Consider the following 22842-nt stretch of genomic DNA (forward strand, 5'->3'; position numbering starts at 1 on the left):
TACCTTAGATAATGTAGAGTAGAACCCTGGCTCATATCATTTTAGGGGACTGGAATGGGACTTTACCCTATGGGTAGAGACGTCGAGCGATGCATCCCTCTTGTTTCCCATTCTCTTCAAACTAAGTGCGATATGAGTCCCCCTCAGTTTAGATGCTCTATGCAAAGTAGATCAAGACTGACGATAGAAGGTTGTAGAATGACTTGACCATTAGAAATCAAGGAAGATTCAGGTCAATTCTAACAGGGTTGGCCAATATGTTTCGTTGCGGAGTAGACTCGAGAGTTGCTAACTGACAAACCTTGTGACATTCTCTAGGAGTGCCAAGCGGCATCTTTAATATTAGACTCTTGATGGACTACTAAAATGTGTCGTGACCTAGGCACATTACGATTGGTATCAAAGCAAACCAACAAACAACATAAGCAAGATAAGAGTAAATCAGATAGAGTGAAGTAATTTTTTCACTAGAAAATATTTCTTTTAATTACTCACATGAGGATTGTCATTGTGTCTAGACCTACAAGGCGTGGAGTAGATTCCTCATATTTCATATCATGTTCGGGACTGCTATGAGCTCCTCAAGCTATCGCCGAAGAACCAACATGATGGGGATCTTGGATCTCGCCTTTACAACCCTTCATCACCGTTTGTGAAAAGAAATTGGACTTAGAGTGCAAATTACTCCCACATAGATGCCAACCCGTTTGCTTATCTTCAAAACAATCTAAAGAGGCTAAAATGGTTGGAGGACTTGGAGGTTATCAAGTTATTCATCTTCCATGAGGTACATGTGAACTCCATCCTGCACATCGAATGCCGGCAAGTAGAACGGACTCGCTACATCAATGAAGAGGTGGGCAAAGTCTTGCGACAGATAGAATTAAAATAATGGGGCGGTGCGAACATCATGGCTATCAGAAGTCGAGATTTCCTAAACTTCCCATGACTTATCACTTCCTAAGAATTCATTCCCCAAAACCATATTACTACTCTATCCCTGTAAAAGAATCCAATAAGGAATTGTTCTCTTGGCGTTGATGTATCTTTTAAACAATTATCCAACCTATCTCTATCTCCCGTGAATGATTGTGCTTGAGGCTTCTTACGATTATCTAACTTGTTGCATAGTGTTGAAGTATTGTGATTTAATCAAAATCGGTGCATTGAGACAAGTTGTGAAGAGATGTGTAAATGCAATCTTAACGTGAAAATTTTAATCAAATCAGACACAACCCTAAACGTAGAATCAAGATTGTGTTCCAGCACTAAGCCCAACAGAGGCACAAGATAATAAGTCTCTTCTCAAACAAATCAAACCACTTGAATTTGATGGGAAAGGAAAGACTATTGAAGCCGATGCTGAAGTATGGATTGAATCCATGGAGGATTACTTCAATGCAGCAGAAACAACACTTGCAAACCAGGCTACAATTGCCAAGCTCATGCTGACCGACGAAACTAGGCTCTGGTGGAAGCAATGGAGCAAGGACCAAGCAGTAGCTAAAAGAACAATAACTTGGGATAAACTCAAAGAAGCAAGTTTCCATAGTGTGGACAGCCGGCAAGTGAGCTTTGACCAACTCAAACATAGCTTAGTGATAATGCCAATTTTGAATCTCCCAGACTTGAGCAAGGAGTTCGAAGTAGTTACAAATGCCAGCTCACTTGCACTAGGCTGTGTACTGATGCAAGAAGGTCATCCCATGGCATATTCCTCAAGGAAGTTAAAAAACCATGAGACATGACTTGGAATTATTGGCTATCATTCATACGCTCAAACTCTGGAGGCACTACTTCCTCGGTAACAAATTTTTCTTGATCACGGACCAAAAAAGCCTCAAATGTTTCTTCTCATAGACTGTTGAAGCCGATGCTAAAGTATGGATTGAATCCATGGAGGATTACTTCAGTGTAGCAGAAACAACACGTGCAAACCAGGCTATGATTTCGAAGCTCAAGCAACTAACCGATGAAGCTAGGTTTTGGTGGAAGTAATGGAGCAAGGACTAAGCGATAGCTGAAACAACAGTAACTTGGGATAAACTCAAAGAAGTAGGTTGCCATAGTGTGGACAGCCACCATTGAACAAGCGAGGTTTGACCAACTCAAACATAGCTTAGTGGCAATGCCAATTTTGAAGCTCCCAGTCTTGAGCAAGGAGTTCGAAGTTGTTACAGATGCCAGCTCACTTGCAATAGGCTGTGTACTAATGCAAAAAGGTCATCCCATGGCATATTCCTCAAGGAAGTTAAAAAAACATGAGAAAATTTATGCTACTCATGACTTGGGATTGTTGGCTATCATTCATGCCCTCAAACTCTGGAGGCACTACTTCCTCGGCAACAAATTCTTCTTGATCACAGACTAGAACAGCCTCAAATGGATCTTCTCCTAGGCTGATCTCAACATGAGCAATGCCGCTAGATCGAGATGCTACAAGAGTATGACTTTGAAATCAGATATAGATTTGGCAAGGAAAATGTGGTCGCTAATGCCTTAAGTCATAAAGTGTTCCTCAACTCTCTCATTATGGAGGAACCTTTGACGATCGGATCACTAGCCACCATGGTATCCTTGAATTGGATAGGGGGGACTCTAAACATGACCCACAATATCAAAAAATGATAAAGGAGATCCTAGAAAATTACCAAAGTCCCAAACTCAAAGTTAAATACCAAGAGTACTCTATCTATGAAGGCCTAGTCTACTTTAGGACAAGACAATGTATTCCTTCGAGCCAAAGACTTAAACAACCGATACTTTGGGAAGCACCTGATTCCCCTTTCTTTGGTCATCCAAGATATGCCAAGACCCTCAATTTGGTTAAGAGGAGCTATCATTGGAAAAGACATAAGGAAGACGTACTCAAATATGTCACGGAATGTTTGTCTTGCCAATGCATCAAGCCAGAGCATGTCAAGATGCCTGGAAAGCTACAATCCCTCGACATCTCTCAAATGAAGTGAGAATTTATCAGCATGGACTTTGTTATTGGGTTACCTCTAGTTCCAAGTGGGTACAACTCAATTATGGTTGTAGTAGATATGCTCACCAAGGTTGCACATCTCATCCCAATAACGACAAACTATAAGGCTTCAGATATTGCTGGACTTTTCATTAAGGACATATTCAAACTCCATGGTCTACCCAAAAGGATCATTAGTGTGATCGAGACTCCCTTTTCACATCTCATTTCTAGAGAGGGATATTTGAAGCTATTGGGACTCGGCTCTATTTTAGTACGGCCCATCTTCCTCAAACTAATGGCCAAACAAAAAGGTTCAATCAAGTGATTGAAGATATGCTTAGAGCATATTGCTATCACGAACCCAAAAAGTGGATCCAATATCTACCCTTGGTGGAGTTCGCCTACAATACTTTCTTCCAACAAAGCATTCAAATGACACTTTTCCAAGCATTGTATGTGCATTATTGCCATTCTCCATTAAATTTTTCAGACCCTACTTTAAGGGTACAAGCTTCCAAGAAGATGCTAGAAGAAATGGATGAATAGGTTATGGCCATTAGGCAAGACATTGTCACCAAGGATAGGCAGAAGGGTTATGTGAATTTGAATAGGCAAGAGCGGCGCTTCAAGGAGGGGGATATGGTTTTCATTCGTATATGACCCAAGAAGAGTTTCTTATCCTTCGGAGAACTTAAAAAGCTTAGCCCAAGGTATTGCGGGCCTTACACGATCCTCAAAATCCTAGGACCTAATGCTTACAAACTTCAACTCTTGAAAATGTAAAAGTTTCAAAATGTATTTCATGTTAGTCTACTAAAGTAATATGTGCCTAATCCTATCCATGTACTGAGTGATCAACAAATTGTAACTCCTAGCAAAGAAGTCCTTGTGCTGTAGCCAAATAAAATCCTATATACTAGGGAGAGACGATTGAGGAGTAGAACCCTTAGAGAATACCTTGTCCATAGTGGAAACATTATCCTTAAAAATATGCTACATGGATAGATGAGAATGCTCTTCATCAACAATACTCACGGTTTCTCTCGAGATGAGTACATCTCGATTTCTCTAAGGGGAGGAGGATGTAATACTTCCACGCAATCAAAAATTAGTTAGTTAGTTCAAAATTTAGTTAGTCAATTAATAAATTAGTAAGGTTACTAACTAAAGACTAACTAAAGTAAAAACTAACTAACATTAATAACTAACAATTTTTATTTAACTAAAAATATATAAAAATAGAAAGTCATAATCCAACATTTTTCCCCAAGTGACAAGGACTGTAGCCATGATTCATGAAAGTTGCAACGTGAACAAGAGTCATGAGCCATATTAATCACTAATGTTAATGTGTATAGTATGGATGGTCCAAAAATATTAGATTTTTACCAAAAACTAGAATATTTTAGATATTAATTACTGTAAATATCCTAAATAGCTATGGAGATTTCTAGAACAAGATGTCATGTAAAAAGAAGCAAGTGGTTTTTTCAGCTTGTTTTGGAGATTTAATACAAAAAAGAAGGATTGGCGAAATCGCATGCGTCGCGATCACAATTTACAAGCAGTAAATAGCACTTCGAGCAGGGAGAAGCAGGAGTAATCTGGAAGATTTCTAATCAAGTGCCTTGGGGTTTTACCCCTCTTTTCAGAGCCAACGGAAATATCAAAATTGTGATTTGAGCATGAAAGTGCTGTTTTTCCCAAAATCCCCTCCACAAAGAGCTCTTCTTCTTAGCCATAACCCTTCTTCTCTTATTTAGCTATTAATATGAGGCATGGGGAGCACTTAGAAAAGCATAAGGACACCCTGAGAGGCTTTGAGAGAGAGGTGTAGAGAGAGGAAAGTAGAAGAATACCGCTCCAAGAGATTGAGAGAGAGAGAGAGAGAGAGAGAAAGGGGAAGGAGTTACACTAAGAGGCTATGAGGGCGAGAGTTAGCTCAATTCCCCCTATCTCAGTCTTCAATTAAGTCATCTTCTATTACACTCTCTCATCTCAAATTCATTCCTCCTTCTTCATCTCTCAAATCCACTTGTGGACAATGGCTCCCAAGCAAAAGATATCTCCAAACGCTGAAATGTTGAGATGGCAAGCTCAACATGTGCGGACATTGATGATGGACCACCTTGCTAGATGAGTCGACACATCTACATTTACCACGTTAGTGGTCATTATGATACTCACATGGCCAGTGAATTATCACTTATTATATTTAGTTTGTTACACCTACCTACAACTGGCAAAGATATAACGGCAGTCGATTAGTGTAGTCAGTTATGCACTGTTTGACTAAGAAGGCCACTTTCCTTAATGTGGTATCTTATCTATACTTTGTGTCCATTGTATAATGTGTGAAAGAAGAAGAAAAATCAGCAAGAAAACGTTTTAGCCTCCATCTCTCTTCTTGTGTTCTTGAGTGAGCTTTCTCTTGTGTATACAGTATGTGTTTGGTGCAGCAGCTCAAGCAAATCCCCCATTATGCAATTCTTGAGATGGTATCAGATCCATGCCATTGAGGAGACTGAATTTGAAGGATGAAGTGAAGGAGAAGAAGCAAGGTTCAAGCAAGCAAGCAACGAGTAAGAAGCTCTCCCATTCCTCCACTCTCTCTCTTGGATAGTGCATGTGAAGGCACCGAAAGCAGGGTCAAGCAAAAATTTCAGATTGCTGTGAGATTTGGTGTGCGAGCAGATCACTGTATATTCTGTAGATAGACCCTTTAAGGCTTTCCCACAGTTACTTTGGGCGTCTGAGGCCATTTCAGGCCCCGTTTTAGAGCTGCAAGATTGCGGACAACAGCTTCAGGGTACATTGTGATTTCGACTATATTGACCGAAAGTAGGTGCACAGGTTACAGATTGCAAATCTGTAATTTATGAGGTGTTTACAGAAGCAAACATAAGATTTATTTGCAAAGAGGTTGCAAATTACATGTACTATTGAGCAATCAGTGAAAAAGGTTGCATGGTGTAATGCTTTGCACGTGTTGTGAAAGATTTTAGAAGACTAGCTTGTTATGTTGTATCCTTGTGAGTGATAATGGCAAAGAGCAGTGGAAATTCCATTATTGAGAAGCTCGCTAAGAACAACTACCCTTCATGGAAGTTCTGTGTGACGAACTTCCTCATTGGAAAGGGCCTTTATGAATTTGTTTCAGGTGAAGAAAAGGAGCCAGAACTGGGTATCCCTCTGACTGCAGATGAATTAAAAGCATGGAAAGAATGGAATGCAAAAGACAAAAAGGTGATGTGCTAGTTATTTGCAGTCATTGATAATGTGATGTTGAGACATATCAGGAATGCAGAAACTTCACATGCAACTTGTACAATTTTTGAGAACATGTTTTTAGAAAATACAAAGGCACGAAAGATTCAACTCAAGCAAGAGTTGAATGCCTTGAAGAAAGAGAAAACGTCTGTCAATGAGTATGTGTTGAAGGTGAGGAGCATTGCAGATGATTTAGTAGCGATTGATGCAACGCTTGATGATGATGATTTGGTTTCATCTGCTTTGAGTGGCCTTAACAATGAGAAGGCATGGAAATCATTTGTTACTTCAGTATATGTACGGAAGCCATTTTCAGATTTTGATGAGTTGATCTCTCTCATGATTACCAAAGAGATCAATATGCAGGGTGACTCATCTGAAAAAAATGGTGAACAGGTTTAAGCATTTTACTCAAGTTCAGGAAGGGGACGTGGTAGATCCTCTTCAAGAGGGCGTGGTATGGGACGTGCTAGCGATAACCAGCAAAACAGGTCCAATCAGCAATTTGGTGAATGCAGGTTTCAGGAGGTCGAGGAAACTTTAGAGGCAAGGGGAGCTCTAGAGGAAGAGGTGGATGGCAGAATAAAAGTTCAGGAAATTCTGCTATTATTTGCCATTATTGTGGCAAAACAGGCCATATTGCAGCGTGTTGCTATGCAAAGAAGGATGATATTCGTAGTGGTAAATTGCAGCAAGGAAACAATGCATCATCTTACACATTGAAAAGGTTCCCTTGTCCTTGTATGATGGCCAGATAAAGAGTCTAACAGATGTATTACATGTGCCATCAATCACAAAGAATCTAGTGTTTATTGGCCAAATGGTAGAGCAGGGGTTGCAGGTTCGACTTAATGCAAAATGTTATTTTGGAGAAAACTTTAATGATAAGTGTAGGTTGGTCACAAAAGGAAGTAGAGCCGGCCGCATGTTCACTTTAGATGCTGGAATTCCTGCAATGGATGCTACTATGTGTGCTAAAGGAAAAGGAGTAGTTGCAGATATTGAAATATGGCATAAATATATTGGACATGCAAATGTGCAAAGGCTGAAATTAATGCAGTCCAGAGGATTGGTTACAGGGTTGCCTTCATTTAGAGTTGCAGAATTGCATAAAGTCTGTGAAGCATGCCAGTTTGGTAAGTAGGCAAGACAACCCTCCACACATGACAGAGAAGTGAGTAGAAAAATACTTGATGTAGTGCATACAAATGTTTGGGGGCTTACAGAGAATGTATCTCTTGGTGGCAGCAAATACTTTGTCACATTTATTGATGATTGCTCAAGGAAGCTATGGGTATACTTCATGAAGGAAAAGAGTGATGTGTTTAAGCACTTCAAATCTTTTAAGGCAGCTATTGAAATAGAAACATGCTTGAAAGTAAAGTGCTTGAGGTCAGATGGAGGGGGAGAGTACCTCTCGAGTGAGTTCAGTGATTTTTTGAGGTCTCATGGGATAAAGAGATAGTTCACATGCAGGTATACCCCATAGCAAAATGGTGTTGCAGAAAGGAAAAACAGGCATATTGCAGAAGTTGCACGTGCCTTGATGGCTAAAAAGAATATGCCTAAGCATTTCTGGTCTGAGGCTATTCATAATGCTGTTTATATTATAAACAGAACTCCCACAACTGCAGTTCATGGGATGACTCCTGAAGAATGCTTTACTGGCAAGAAGTCCGACGTATCGCACCTGAAGATATTTGGCTGTGTTGCATACGTTCATGTGCCAGATGAGCTACAGAAGAAGCTTGATCCAAAGGCAAAAAAATGTGTTTTTATTGGATACTCTTTAGAGCAGAAAGGGTATCATTGTTATAACCCTGTCACAGGTGAGTTCAGAGTGAGCAAAGATGTTATCTTTGATGAGATGGGAAGTTGGTATACACCTGATGGTGATGTTTTGGATGATAATAATGATCAAGATAGCTATGTGCAGAAAGATAAACAAGAATCATGGAGTCTTAGTGGACCAAAAAAATCATCTGGTACTACATTTACAGTGAGCCCTTGGTCTGGGAGACTAAGGAGTAGCCCCACATCTTCAAGTCGACCTATAAGTGTTGCAAGAAAGGACAAAGGAAAGAAGAAAGTGCTGGATGGTAATGATGCATCTACTAGACATTTGGGATTGGATGGAGATTCTAGTGGTTCGAAGAGTTTGGATGATGATCTTGGTATTCCTTCAGTTAGGACACCAGATGTACAGAGAGCTCACAGTAATGTAAAGGCTCCATTGAGTGATCCGGTGATACGCAAATCTAGCAGGGTCAGATACCTTGTTAAAAGATTTGGTTTTGAAGGTTATGCAGCTCACCATTATGCTTATATAGTGAAACTAGTTGAGGATGTTGAGCCCACTTGTTTTGAGGATGCTGTTGGTCATGCTCATTGGGATGCATCAATGGATGAGGAGATGGTTGCATTAGAGCCAATAAGACTTGGGATTTGGTACCCTTACCTAAAGGTAAGAAAGCTATTGACTATAAGTGGGTTTACAAAGTCAAGCATAATGCAGATGGTTCAATTAGCAAGTATAAGGCTAGGCTGGTTGCAAAAGGCTAGGCTCAAACATATGGCATAGATTATGAAGAGACATTTAGTCCGGTTGCTAGGATGGAAACCATTAGGTGTGTAATTGCCTTGGCAGCAGCCAAAGGTTGGAGTTTGCAGCAAATGGATGTTAAGAATGCCTTCTTGCATGGTGAATTATAAGAAGAAGTGTATATGGAGTAGCCAACAGGTTATGAGGATTTAGAGCATCCCACATATGTGTGCAGGTTAAATAAGGCGCTCTATGGGCTGAAGCAAACACCTAGAGTATGGTCTGACAAGATTGGAGAGTATCTTGTCAATATTGGATTTTGTATTTCTGATGTTGATCACTCACTTTATGTGAGAAAGGGAGATGCAGGTTTGGTCATCATAGTCATCTATGTGGATGACTTGATTATTACAGGTGACAGTGACAATGGGATTGCTAAAGTTAAGGACTTCTTGAAGAAGAAGTTTGAGATGAAAGATTTGGGTGAGCTGAGATGCTTTCTTGGTATTGATGTGATCAGATGTGATGATGGTATATGGCTATCCCAAAAGCAGTATGGCTTGGATATATCATCCAAGTATGGTATAACAGCTTGCAAGCCTCCTTCAGTACCATTGGAGCAAAATGTGAAGGTGAGTGCTGACGTTGGGGATGAGATAGAAGACCCTACTATGTTCAGGAGGATAGTAGGGAGTTTGATTTACATGACTATCAGAAGGCTAGACTTGAGCTATGCTATTGGCCTTGTCAGTCAGTTTATGTAGATGCTTAGAAAGCTGTTGGGGTAAAGGCGCCTTCGTCGTGCCGCCCCGTGTATTACTACACTGACAGTACCCGCCACTGCACACTGCAGGTGGCGGGCGCCCGTCACGTCACTTTATTCTTTACATTCGTTTTTTGGTGACTAGTAAATAAAGGAAGGCCCGGTCACACATTGTGATTGTTGGAGTTCCCATTTCTTATCTCTCTCTTTCTTGCTCTTGCTCTCCCGCCATAGCTCGTGTGCAAGCTTCGATCCTTCTCACCTTTCAACTGGTATCAGAGCTTGGCTTCCTCTTGCTCGAGCTCGACTCGATGCTTCTCTACCTTCGCATCGACTCCCTTCATGCATTGGATCTCCATCCCAACAGCCATATCCGATCTCCCCGAGCTCGCGTCACTCCGCGGCTTCCCGAGCACCCGGCCTATTGAGGCACCTTCAAGGCATTGATACTGAGGTATTTGATCATTCTTTCAGGGTTTTATTTCAGTCTACAGGTTGCAAACAGCAAGGGCAGCCATGGCTTCAAACCCTTGAAGCTTATTCTCCTCATATTGTGCCTTACACCTGCTATGATACATTGAAATAAAATTTTCCTATCTTGAATTAAAATAACCAAGAAATTAAGAAAACGCATACAAATCAACTAGCCACAACCATGCTATAACTAAACTTTGTATTAAACTACAACACAAGGTAACCATAGCTTAATTGAAACAATGTACAATGAGAATCAAGATGAAATACTACTATACGAAATTCACCCCTTGTAATGGTGGGCATTGAGTATCCACCCTCAAAGTTGGTGGGGAAGGCATGAGACCCTCAAGCTCCAAGATTAAATATGTTTACAAATGTGCAAAAGATGTTTACATTAGCACCCTCTTTCTAAAACTCCAGCCAAAAAAAAAGCTAATTAACCAACTAAAAGGGCATGAAATTTATTTTACTACACTTTTAAGCTCACATGATTAGGTTGTAAGCAATAATTTGTATGTGTGTAATCCTAAAGCTAGAAAAAAATCCTAATCAAATTTCTTTAAATTTAAAGCTAGATATTATGACTTATGTATAGTCTTTATACTATGGAAGTTAACACATATAATTTTTTAGTAGTATTATTAAAAATAAAATCTTGAGTTTTTTTATGTGTTTTCCCACAAAAATGGGTAGATTGAAGAAACAAAAACATTGTGAAGTTTCAAGGAGATAGATTATAACATTGTCCAACAATCCAACAAAGATCTCTTTGCAACACACAAGGAATGTTATTCCCAACTCACACACATTAATAAATCAACAAGATATGTCAATTTTGGAAAATGAAGGAAATAATGAGATTGAATCACAATGCCAAATAAGTACACGACAACAAATTCCTATTGCTCCTAGCTTTATAACACTATCTCTATAGAATTCTCAATGTTAGCCTCTAGAAACAAATGAAGAAGGGATGCCATGTTTTTAAAAAAGTGTACAACCTAATGATTTAAAAATAAAATTATTTGGAGCCTTGAAAATTGTACGTTTCAACTAGATTGGTGATTAAGTTTCCATTTATTGAACCAATTATACCAACAAATAGTGCTACTCCAAAAGAAGCTTAATGTATCATTTGCTCATGGAAGAAAGGAAGTGATTATACACTTCACTCAAACTTGATACCATAAAGGAGCATGCAAAGTCAAATTTTACAAAAAAAGTGTTGTTGATGAAAAGGAAGTAAGTCAACTAAGATGGAAATATAGTAAAGATTGTTTACATTAAGGAGGACTGACATAAGTCAATCAACACTATGTTAGGAAAAAATGCAAGATATGAGCTTGAAAAGTAAAATCTTACAATTGAAGATAATTTTTAAATTAATAATTAATACATTTATAATATATGCTATATGTTATGATACTAACTTGTAATGCTTTCTCTACTAGACTGTTTTCTATATCTTGAAGCGAGGAAGACTAATGGTGGACTATATTAAGTATAAAGAGTTTTTCTCACAACTTACTATTAATAAATTTTCACATTTGCATTGGTCATGGATATAAAAGAGGGAAAATAAAATAATGGGGATAAACTACTAGCTATATTGACTGGTATAAAAGGTATAAGGGACTTGATTTTTGGGATCATCATTATCATAATACAAGTCTCCTTCATCTTCTCTATCTCTTAGCTTTCATGGTTGCCTTCTCCCTCTTTCTATCTTTCTGTCTCCTTTTCAAATATTTCTCTCTTCTCCTCACTCTCTTTCTTTCTTTGTTACATATCTTTTTCTCTCTCTTTTGTGGTTTTCTCTCTCCTCTTTCTCTCTCTCCAATCCTCTCCTTGACAATTAGTATCAAAGCATCTTAGGTTCTTGATCCAATTAGCCACATTTCATTTAATTTATTCCTTTTTAATCACACAAATCCAAGAACTTTAGATATACATGTACAGACATGGCAGGGAGCACTGGAGTGACGTGGACATTTTCAAGAGGAAGACATGTGACATTGAAGACTTTTTAGAAGCTGGAGGAAGACATGCCAAACCAGAATATCTCCCAGCCTTGATGATTTTCCCCCTACTAGAGGGTCTAGAGTCACTCTTATAAGCTTCTCTAAAATAGATAATTGTGTAAAGAAAATGTTCAAACATTGAACTCTTAGAATAATCTTGATCTTTGATAAATTTCCTCATAGACAAGATTGATTTTCTTGCCAAGCAAATATAGAGGATTCTTGAGCAAGCAGGGCATCAATAATATGACACTACCTATTTCTAGTTATTAGAGATGTATTATAGCTGATCTTGTGGCTTCCCTCTCCTCCTCCCAATTTTCTGTATTTACTGTAGTGAAGATAGATTGCAAACCTTAAGATGCAAATCTATATTTCTAGTTTTGGATTTGATTTTTGAAATTACTTCTTCTTGACTCTCCTTATTTTGACAAACCATGTAGACAATTTCCCCCCTTGATGCAAGTTTCTTTACAACTTGAAAGCCTATCCTAGAACTGGATCCAATCTTGGCTAAAGTTTTTCATGTGTTCTATGAATGTTGATTTGGTAAACTGTAGAATATCAAGAGTAGAGAGGGATGTGTATGCAATGCCCAACATGGATAAGCAAAAGATGTTCACCAATGGTGGTGTGAGCTTGGTGAATATATTAGATTCATTTGTGCACAAGCAAATCTAATACACATGCTATTTTTTTGGTAACATGTATAACTCCACGATGAGTAGAATTTGAGTGGTAATGCTAGAAAGTGTGTCAATAAGGAATAATGGATAATAAGAATCTCAATGAAAATATTAGAAACAATCCATGATGTAGCCAAGAAACTTGGCATTGAAACAGAAGGCTTGGACCCACATCAACAAGTAGGGAAGTAGAAAGGAAAAACGTTGCAAGTAAGGCCACATTAATAAGGTTTAGGGACTATTTATAGAAATTACACAATAAGCCATCAAGGGCTTATAGACAAGAGAGGCATCCTCATTCTAGAAACCTGCAAGGGCATCAAAATGGAAAATGTCTTCCATATATATAGGTACATTAGAACCTCTCTTATTTAACTATAAATATGAGCCATGGGGAGTAGTTAAAAAGCATAGAGATCCTGAGAGGCTATGAGAGAGAGAGGTAGAGAGAGGGAGGTAGAAGGATACACCTCCAAGAGATTGCGAGAAGGAGCTTGAGAGAGAGAGAGAGAGAGAGAGAGAGAGAGAGAGAGAGAGAGAGAGAGAGAGAGAGGCTACGAGGAAGAGAGTTAGCTCAATTCCCCCTATCTCGGTTGTTAATTAAGCCATCTTTGGATGTAGCCTTTTCTCTTTTAGTGGTAGTCTAATAATGAGCTTTCTTCTTCCTTCCTTTATTAGAGATGGCTGATTCTAGCAATTCTAATTGTGCTTCTTATTGTCATTGTGCTAGGTTTCTGGGCCTACTCATTGTGGTTTGTGGAATCTTTTCTTCTCAATTTTGGTGGTCACTATAGTACTTAAGATTCAAGGATTCCTACTATGTACACTAGTTAATTCACTTCCTCTTTCCTACTTGGACTTCTCATGGAGATCTGGTTTGATGATTTCTTATTGGATCCTTATCATAACTTGAGCTTCTATCATATTGCTACAAATCTTTTTAGAGTTTCCTTTACTTCTTGGTAAAATTCAGGATCGGCCTAACCCCTATGAGCCTAGGATGTGCTTATTGAAAGGTCTTATTTCCTTTTCTCTCTTTCTCTCCCTCCCTCACCCTCACCCTCTCTTTCTCTCTTTCCCTATTAGGTTTAATGATTTTTATCTCTTTTTCTCTCTCCTCTCCCTCTCATTTTTTTCTCTCTCCTCTCCCTCTCTCATTTCCTTTCTCTTTTTCTCTCCCTCTCTCATTTCCTCTCCCTCCCTCACCCTCACCCTCTCTTTCTCTCTTTCTCTATTAGGTTTACTGATTTTTTTCTCTTTTTCTCTCTCCTCTCCCTCTCTCATTTCCTCTCCCTCCCTCATCCTCACCTTCTCTTTCTCTCTTTCCTTATTAGGTTTAGTGATTTTTCTCTCTTTTTCTCTCTCCTCTCCCTCTCTCATTTCCTCTCCCTACCTCACCCTCACCCTCACCCTCACCCTCACCCTCTCTTTCTCTCTTTTCCTATTATGTTTAACATCTTTTCTCTCCTTTTCTCTCTCCTCTCATTCTCTAATTTCTCTCTCTCTCTCTCCTCTCCCTCTCTCATTTCCTTTTGCTCTCTTCCTCTCCCTCTCTCATTTCTTCTCCCTCCCTCTCCCTCTCTCATTTCCCTATTATGTTTAATGTCTCCCTATTATGTTTAATGTCTCCCTCCCTCTCCCTCTCCCTCTCCCTCTCTCATTTCCCTATTATGTTTAATGTCTCCCTCTCTCTCTCTCTCTCCCTCCCTCTCTCTCTCCCTCCCCCTCTCTTTCTCTCTCCCTCCCTCTCCCTCTCCCTCCCTCTTCCTTTCCCATTTCCTCCCTCTCTCCCTCGCCCTCTCTTTCTCTCTCTCTCCCTCCCTCTCCCTCTCCCATTTCCTCCCTCTCCCTCTCCCTCTCTCTCATTTTTCTATTATGTTTAATGTCTCCCTCCCTCTTCTTTTCCCATTTCCTCCCCCTCCCCCTCTCTTTCTCTCTCTCTCCCTCCCTCTCCCTCTCTCTCATTTTCCTATTATGTTTAATGTCTCCCTCTCCCTCTCTCTCTCCCTCTCTCATTTCCTCTCCCTCTCTCATTTCCCTATTATATTTAATGTCTCCCTCTCCCTCCCCCTCTCTTTCTCTCTCCCTCCCTCTCCCTCTCCCTCCCTCTTCCTTTCCCATTTCCAGCTCTCCCTCTCCCTCTCCCTCTCCCTCTCTTTCTCTCTCATTTCCTCTCCCTCTCTCAATATACACAAATTATGCAAAAAACAAGTAAAAGAGAGAGAGAATGCACTCTCCCTCCCTCTCCCTCTCTCATTTCCTCCCCCTCCCTCTCCCATTTCCTCCCTCTCACTCTCCCTCTCTTTCTCTCTCTCTCCCTCCCTCTCCCTCTCTCATTTCCTCCCCCTCCCTCTCCCTCTCCCTCTCTCATTTCCTCTCCCTCCCTCTCCCTCTCCCTCTCTCAATATACACAAATTATACAAAAAACAAGTAAAAGAGAGAGAGAATGCACTCACCGTAAAGACTCGAAGAAGGGTTTAGCGGCTCCTCTTCACGACGGTGGCTACTCTTCGCCCTCCGTACACCTCCTCTTCTTCTTCGCGAATGGCGGCAACGGCGGTGGTGGCAGCGGTGGCGGTGAGAAGCCTTCTTTCTCTCTTTCTCTCCCTCTCAGCAAGACGGTCGCTCTCTCTCTCGATCTTCCTCTGGCGCTCTTTCATGAATGCACAAAATGAAACACGCTTGGGTTTTGGCCTGAGTTTTTTTGCTCTGGGTACCGTCTCTATTTGCTTTGCTATTTGTGACGCTGCTATTTGTCGTCGCTAATCAGCATCGCTATGGCCTGATATCCTTGTAGTGAATTCTTATGGAACCTCATACCCTCTAGTATTGGGAAGACCTTGGTTTTTTGAAGCAAGAGCCAGGACAGACTGGTTCAAAGGAACCCTGACCCTAGGTAGAGGACCCAACAAAGTGGTGTTGAAGTTGTATGGATCACAAAAAGGCAATGGATCCACATCCATTGAAGTCATAACTGACTCCTCCAATGAGGTAACAGATGGTACATCAGGAGATTAAGAGACTGTTAAATAAATCTTTTCTAAGAAAACTAAGGCACAGTCCCTAACAGTGGGCACTGTAAGCCAACTACCAAGGGAAGCAAAGTCCTTGTCCATGGGAGAATACCTCCTGTCTCAAATACAATTGACTTCTGAAATCACCTATGAAAGTGAAATAGAAGCATGGATGTACTATTCTCCCTATTACATGAGAGTCGCAGAGGCAGAACAGAGACAGAGCAGATACAGAGCAGTAAGATATAGAGACAGTCACAGAAGCAATAACGGAGATAGTCACAGATACAGAGATAGAGCAGATGTAGAACAGAGACAGAGCAAAAATAGTGACTGTAACAGAAGTAGAAGCAAATGCAGAGGCAGAAGATATGTTCTTCTCCTACAGAGCCTCTACAGAAGCAGAGACAGAGCCTCCAGAGGAAGAGGATGAAAATGATGAGGAAGAAAATGAAGCAGGTTATGAAAGTGTAGATGAAAAATTTCATCTGATAGCGGATGATCTTATTGACGTCCCTACAGAGACCTCAAAGGCCGAAGATCTCAGGGTGTTGGATGGAATGACCATGGTTCCATTTGGGTTGGCCAATGGACCAAAAAGTATGCAAAATCTGTATAAGCAATGGATTAAAGGCATAAAAATTAAGTTCACTAGTGGCTCCTGTCACCCTGACCGTTCAGTCTAGAGAAAAGATGATGATGATGCCCCTTGTCAACAGAAGCCAAAGCCCTCAAAGCCACAGCCCATAGAAGGTCCGTGCTATGTGACATTCCTGGATGCATCCTCTGAAGATGAATACCTAAGTCCAGAAGAAATTACCACTCACAAGAAGCAAACAAAGCTCTAATACCCTTCCAGCAACCTCAACAGACAAATGAGTCATCTGTTCAGAAGGAGGACACTGGTTCTAGTGGAACATCAGACGAGGATACTACTCTCTTGAAAGAGTCAAACCTCTATCCAGAAGAAATCCGTGGGACGTTTATCCACGAAGTGGAAGGTGAAAGACAAGTAACATTCTTGGATACTAACGGTACTGAACCTCACCTGAAAGTGGGTCTTAATCTTTCAGAAGAAGAACTAGTGGTCTTGCGAGACTTATTAAAGGAGAACTTAGATGTGTTTGCTTGGTCGTACAAAGACCTAAAGGAGATTGATCCCACAGTATGCCAACATCACATTGACCTGGAGCCTGATGCCAAACCTGTAAGGCAAAGACAAAGACGTATGAATCCTAATTATTCTACTCTGGTGAAGGCTGAATTATTGAAACTTCTTGAAGCAAAGTTCATTTATCATGTGGCTAACAGTGAATGGGTTTCGCCTATTGTGGTAGGACCCAAGAAGAACGGGAAACTTTGAATATGTGTAGAATTTCGGAAGCTCAATTCGAAGACAAAGAAGGATCATTTTCCTATCCCTTTTACCGACCAACTATTGGATACATTGGCAGGCCATGAGTTGTATTCCCTCTTGGATGGATTCAACGGATATAACCAAGTCCAAATCGCAAAAGAGGACCAATCCAAAACAACCTTCACCACAGAATGGGGGACCTATGCCTATAGAGTGATGCCATTTGGGCTCTATAATGCTCCTGCCACCTTCCAACGAGTAATGATGGCTGCTTTCCAGAATCATTTGCATAATTTCATTGAGAATGTGTCTTTGGTGTCTCCTCGGGAGTTCTTTTGGGCCATATTGTCTCTGCACAAGGGATTGCAACAGACTTGGCAAAGATTGAGAAGATTGCTGCCTTAACAACACCAACAAACCTCAAGCAATTGAGAGGATTTCTTGGCCATGTGGACTGCTACAAAAGATTTATTGCACATTTTGCAACCATGGCAGCCCCTCTGCACAAGCTCCTAAGGAAAGATGCTGATTTCCTTTGGATTGATGACTGTGAAGAAGCCTTTAATACCCTAAAACAGTGCCTTATCCAAGCACCTATCTTGCAGCCTGTAACGTGTCCCCTAGTATCATCCAGGACACGTCTTAGTAGTCCATCGGAAAGGATGTCTAGAAAGCTCCGCCCAGCACTCCCATGGAATGTTACGGGTTTTGCGATCTAGTTCTTCTCGCGTCTGCCACGTAGCGGAAGTATCCTGGCCGTTCCCACTTAGGATCGACCGGAATTAGGCTTTTCCTAATGGGTCATTAGCTAACAGCAACTAGCGTCAGACCCGAGCGAACTACTATACGCAGAAACGCCAGGTCCGAAGCGGATTCACGCTACACTTGGTTCAAGGAGAATGGGAAACGAGAGGGATGCAAAGCTCAACCTCTCTGCCATAAGGCATAGTCCCATTCCGTTCCCCTAAAACAGCGTAAATTGGGTAAGACGTAACTCTAGGTCATCGTTCTCGTTATTCTTTTTGATGATGATGATCATTCCGCTGTTCTTCGAGATTTTTGAGAAAACTTCCCGGCTAACCGGGACCACCCAACCGTAGGACGGACCCATGGCCCATCCTCCGCACTTTCCTCGGTTTGTTTTAGTTATGTAATTATCTAACACATTAATTTGACATATAACAATCAGCTTCTTTAATTAATCTTGTTAAGCACTGGTTCCTTCACGTAATCTTATCACGTGACATAGAAAAACAACATCAAGCAAGTTCTTTTAACATTTCATCATTTTATCTTTGAAATACAAGGAGTTCCGCCCGTAGGCTTGTCCATAATCTGCCCGAAGGCTAACCAGTAATCTCCAGGGATCACTATTCCAAGCTTCCGCCCGCGTCAACTAGTATGCGGGCCTCGAGATCCAATCTCGAGTCACGTTAGCCTCTTGTGCAGGACCCGGAAGGCGAGGGATTTACGGCCAGAGCCCCCCCTGGCACCCAAGCGTCCTCCTACCTCAAGTAGAGCTTAACGGAAAGACCTCTCGCGGCGGGTTCGGTCCACGTTCCCGGCGCGGTCAACAACCCCCTTGGTTAGGGTCAGGCAGCCAGTCGGGGGTAACTAAAGCTGCCTCTCCCTTCAGGCCTTTAACCTGAAGTATAGGTACTTATTTAATTTGTAATTCATAATTCAAACAGAGCCTAAAATCTCTAGCAAGCACAAACATTTCCATTAATCAACCCAGTTGTATGGCAAACCGCTAAGGAAGTGTTCTTTCCTTTTTGAGTGTATCAGCACTCGTTCCCAAGGTGTCTTGTAAATTGGCAAGATCCTTTTTCATTCCGGTGTTAGGGCATACCCAACTTGGTTAACCCTAAAGTGCTTTAGATATGCTAGCTCTCGGTTTATAACTTTCCTTATTTAGAAGGATATCCAAAAATACGTCTTTTTGCAAGATAACTTGCGTAGGGATCTGCCGTCCTTGATGAGGATTTTTACCCTTTTCCCTTGTGAATGAATCACAAGACTAAATGATTTCATACATATTGCACAAGTCCTGTGATGGAATAATCTATTTAGATTCTTTAAGCTGACATATGTCAGGCCTAGGGTTTCTTCTTTTAAGAACCTTAGGGACAAACCCTAGTTTCTTATCTTTATGAATTTATTGTCTCTATGGTAAGGAAAGTAGTCAAGTGTTTAGGGTATGAATGTTTCTATGTTTAGATTGGTTCAGTTATCTTTTGGAAGGTAATATTAATCGTCTTGTCACGGTTTTACTATCCTTGTGACATTTTACTTTCCCAATCAATACAGTTTAATTTGGCATATAGCATAATGCCAAGGTGATACAAAGAGTGACAATACTCCTAGGGACAAAAAGGCCTAGCTGTGAAATTGGTGTATACACACTTTATTAGTCCCAAGTCCTCAAATAGCAGGGGAAAAGTGTTAATAGAGTGTCATCCAGTAGTCCCCTTTTACATTTTCTTTCCAAATGAGTTCGTATATCTAATTTTTATACTTGTTAATTCCTAACATTTAACTTCTGTTTTCTTTAAAGATGAACTCATGCCAAATAACAACAATTTCCTTGCTAAGATGTGCAACTAGCAAAGATAACTCCCTAGTAAATTGAGCATCGAAAGAAACCTTTCATGAAATTAGCCATTTACCATGATTCGTTGCGAAAGGAATAAGACTAATGGTGCAAGATATAATTTCTACACCTTAGGATTTAACTAAAATATACTACTATAGTAAATGGTTAATCTTGCAATTTAAGTTGTATACATTGTCATTCATAAGCTAACTCCTTCGTTAAAAATAACTCGAACAAATATATCCTATCCTTAAAAATTTTTCTTTGCATGATCGACTTAAAACCGAATTAACACCAAGAAGAAAAAACATGGCTTTGAGGTGAGATATCCACATGGATACCGAGAGATGACACTCCCGCAGCTACACCTTGGACTTTCTTCGGCGACATCGTAGTTCGAATGTGAGATAGCCTTTTCCTTTTTCTTCTTGGAATTCCACCATCTTCTCCTTCCTTTTCTTTTACCTTTTTCCCACTCTTCCTCCTTCACTCCCTCTTTTCACTCCCTCTACTTCCCTCCCTATCTTTTATCTCACGGCTATTTCTCCCTTACGGGATACCATACGAGGCCATGATGATGATTTGGATTTTTAGGACATGGGAGTGTGTGGACACCGGCTTGTTTGATAAAACTAAGAACACAAAGCTTAACTAAGAGAGCACTTGCACAAAAAGATCTAAAAAGTGAGTGAAGGAATTAATGCTAGAGAATGGAAGTCTGCAAGGTAGCCTAAGGACAAAGTAGGCCTATGGGTGTGACTTGAATAGTCTAAAGAGCTAAGAGGGGGGGAAAAGAACAAGGGCTTAGGGGGGAAATTAAAACCCGGGAGGGGGGGGAAACAAGGGCTTAGGGGGGGAAATTATATCCCGGGAGGGGGGGGAAACAAGGGCTTAGGGGGGGAAATTAAAACCCGGGAGGGGGGGGGGGGGGGAACAAGGGCTTAGGGGGGGAAATTAAAACCAGGGAGGGGGGGGAAACAAGGGCTTAGGGGGGGAAATTAAAACCCGGGAGGGGGGGGGGGGGAAACAAGGGCTTAGGGGGGGAAATTAAAACCCGGGAGGGGGGGAAACAAGGTATAGGAAGGCACAAGAGGGGGGGTGAAGGGGGGCTTATTAAGTCCCTTTGGCAGCTTCCCCCCCCCCCCCCCCCCCCCAAGAGTTTCTAAAGCTTCCCCACGTGGAGGGAAAAGCTTAACGGCGACTGACGGCATGATGGGCAGGTGGTAGGGCCTGCGACTGCAAGCGGCGTGCTGGGAGGCGGCTGCTGACTGGCGCAGCAGCTCATGGCTCCCCAAGGCGGACTGGCGGCGACCTCCCTAACTTCTCCCTCTCTCACGATTCTGACAACGTTGGCCGTAGGCTCTATGGCAGTGCTTCCTCCTCTCAGGCTCTATATCAGCGGCCCCACAATCATGATGGCATCCCTTCCCCCTTTTTTTTCTTTCCAAACTTACAGCCTCCCTTATTTAAATAGTGGAGGGGAGGGGGATCCTCCCTCCCTACCTGTCGACTCGCATGGCGACCAGTGATGAGGAAGCTCCAGCAAGGAGCTTACTCATCCCTTCTATTCCCCTCCCCCTCCAGCTCGTCAGTCGGCTGGGGGGGGGGGGGGAAATAAGGGGAATTTTAAAAAAAATTCATTATCCAATTTCGTTTTTATGGAGACAGTTCACGCGGAATATTACACAGCCTCTTGATTGGACGAAGGAGTTCCATGTGCACACAGATGCATTAGTTGAAGGGCTAGGTGTTGTCCAATGTCAAAAGGGCCCCTCTAAATTAGATCAACCCATTTATTATGCAAGGCGGAAGGTCACTGATAGGGAATGGAACTACACAGTGTGACAGAGCTTGAGTGCTTGGCAATTATGTTTGCACTGGAGAAGTTTCAACACTATCTATTGTCAATGCATTTCAAGTTCTATGTGGATCATGAAGCCCTGTCCTTCCTAATGAACAAAGCAAATGTTAAAGGATGACTGATAAGATGGTTGCTCCTATTCCAAGAGTTGACTTTGAAGTAGCCACTAAGCCTGGCCGTTCCCATGTCCTAGCTGATCATCTATCACGGATACCTCAAACTATAGAAGAGGAACAAGATGATCCTCACCTTCCTGATGCTTCTGTGTTTCTAGTTGAAACAATTACTCTCTGGTATGCAGACATAGCCAATCTCCTAGCAACTCAACAGTATCCTCCTGGCATCTCAAGCCGTGAGAAGAAGAAGCTTCTGTTAGAATCATCCCCCTACACTTTGCTAGGCGGTGCACTATACAAGAGAGGTAAAGATGAAGTATTGCAAAGATGTGTTGTAGGGGATGAAATCGGCATCGTATTGAAAGCATGCCATGACGAACCATGTGGTGGACACTTCGCAGGGGAAGCGACAGCCAGAAAGGCCCTGTTAGCAGGATACTGGTGGCCAACCGTCCATAAGGATGCATATGATTACTGCAAGCGATGTGATGTTTGTCAGCAAATGGGAAAACCCACCAAAGCAAGTGCCATGCCACTGCAACCTATTCTTCCCCTAAAGCCGTTCGAGAAGTGGGGGATTGATTTTGTGGGTCCCATTGATCCACCTACCAGACGGAAGTAGAACATATACATCTTAGTACGTACGGACTATGTCACAAATTGATGTGAAGCTAAAGCCCTGAAGCAGGATGATGGTAACAGCGTAGCCCTGTTCATGTAGAGAATATTATCACCCATTTTGGCAGTCCCCTTGAGCTGGTAAGTGATAGAGGTACTCATTTCCTTAACAAAATCATGGAGGAGCTGACGAAACTATATAAGATCCGCCATCGCAAGTCCACTCCTCATTACCCTAGAGCCAATGGCCAAGTTAAAGTCACCAATCGTATCCTTTGCTCGATTCTGACAAGAACGATTGCCGCACATCGTCACGACTAGGATGATTGACTTATAGAGCCCTCTGGGCATACAAAACCTCCCATAAGGCAGCTACAGGACAAACCCCTTTCCAGCTAGTGTATGGTACAGAAGTCGTCTTTCCTGTTGAATTGGAATTGCCCTCTTTGCGAGTGGTAGTTAAAGAACGCTTCGGAGATGATGAGTCACTACAAAGCCGTCTCCTGCACTTGGAATGCTTGGATGAGATACGGCGGATGGCCCTACAGTG

The sequence above is a fragment of the Lygodium microphyllum genome, chromosome 18 (genome assembly GCF_053477565.2).
Source record: "Lygodium microphyllum isolate KBCC chromosome 18, Lygodium_microphyllum_v1.1.10, whole genome shotgun sequence".
In the NCBI taxonomy this organism is placed as follows: Eukaryota; Viridiplantae; Streptophyta; class Polypodiopsida; order Schizaeales; family Lygodiaceae; genus Lygodium; species Lygodium microphyllum.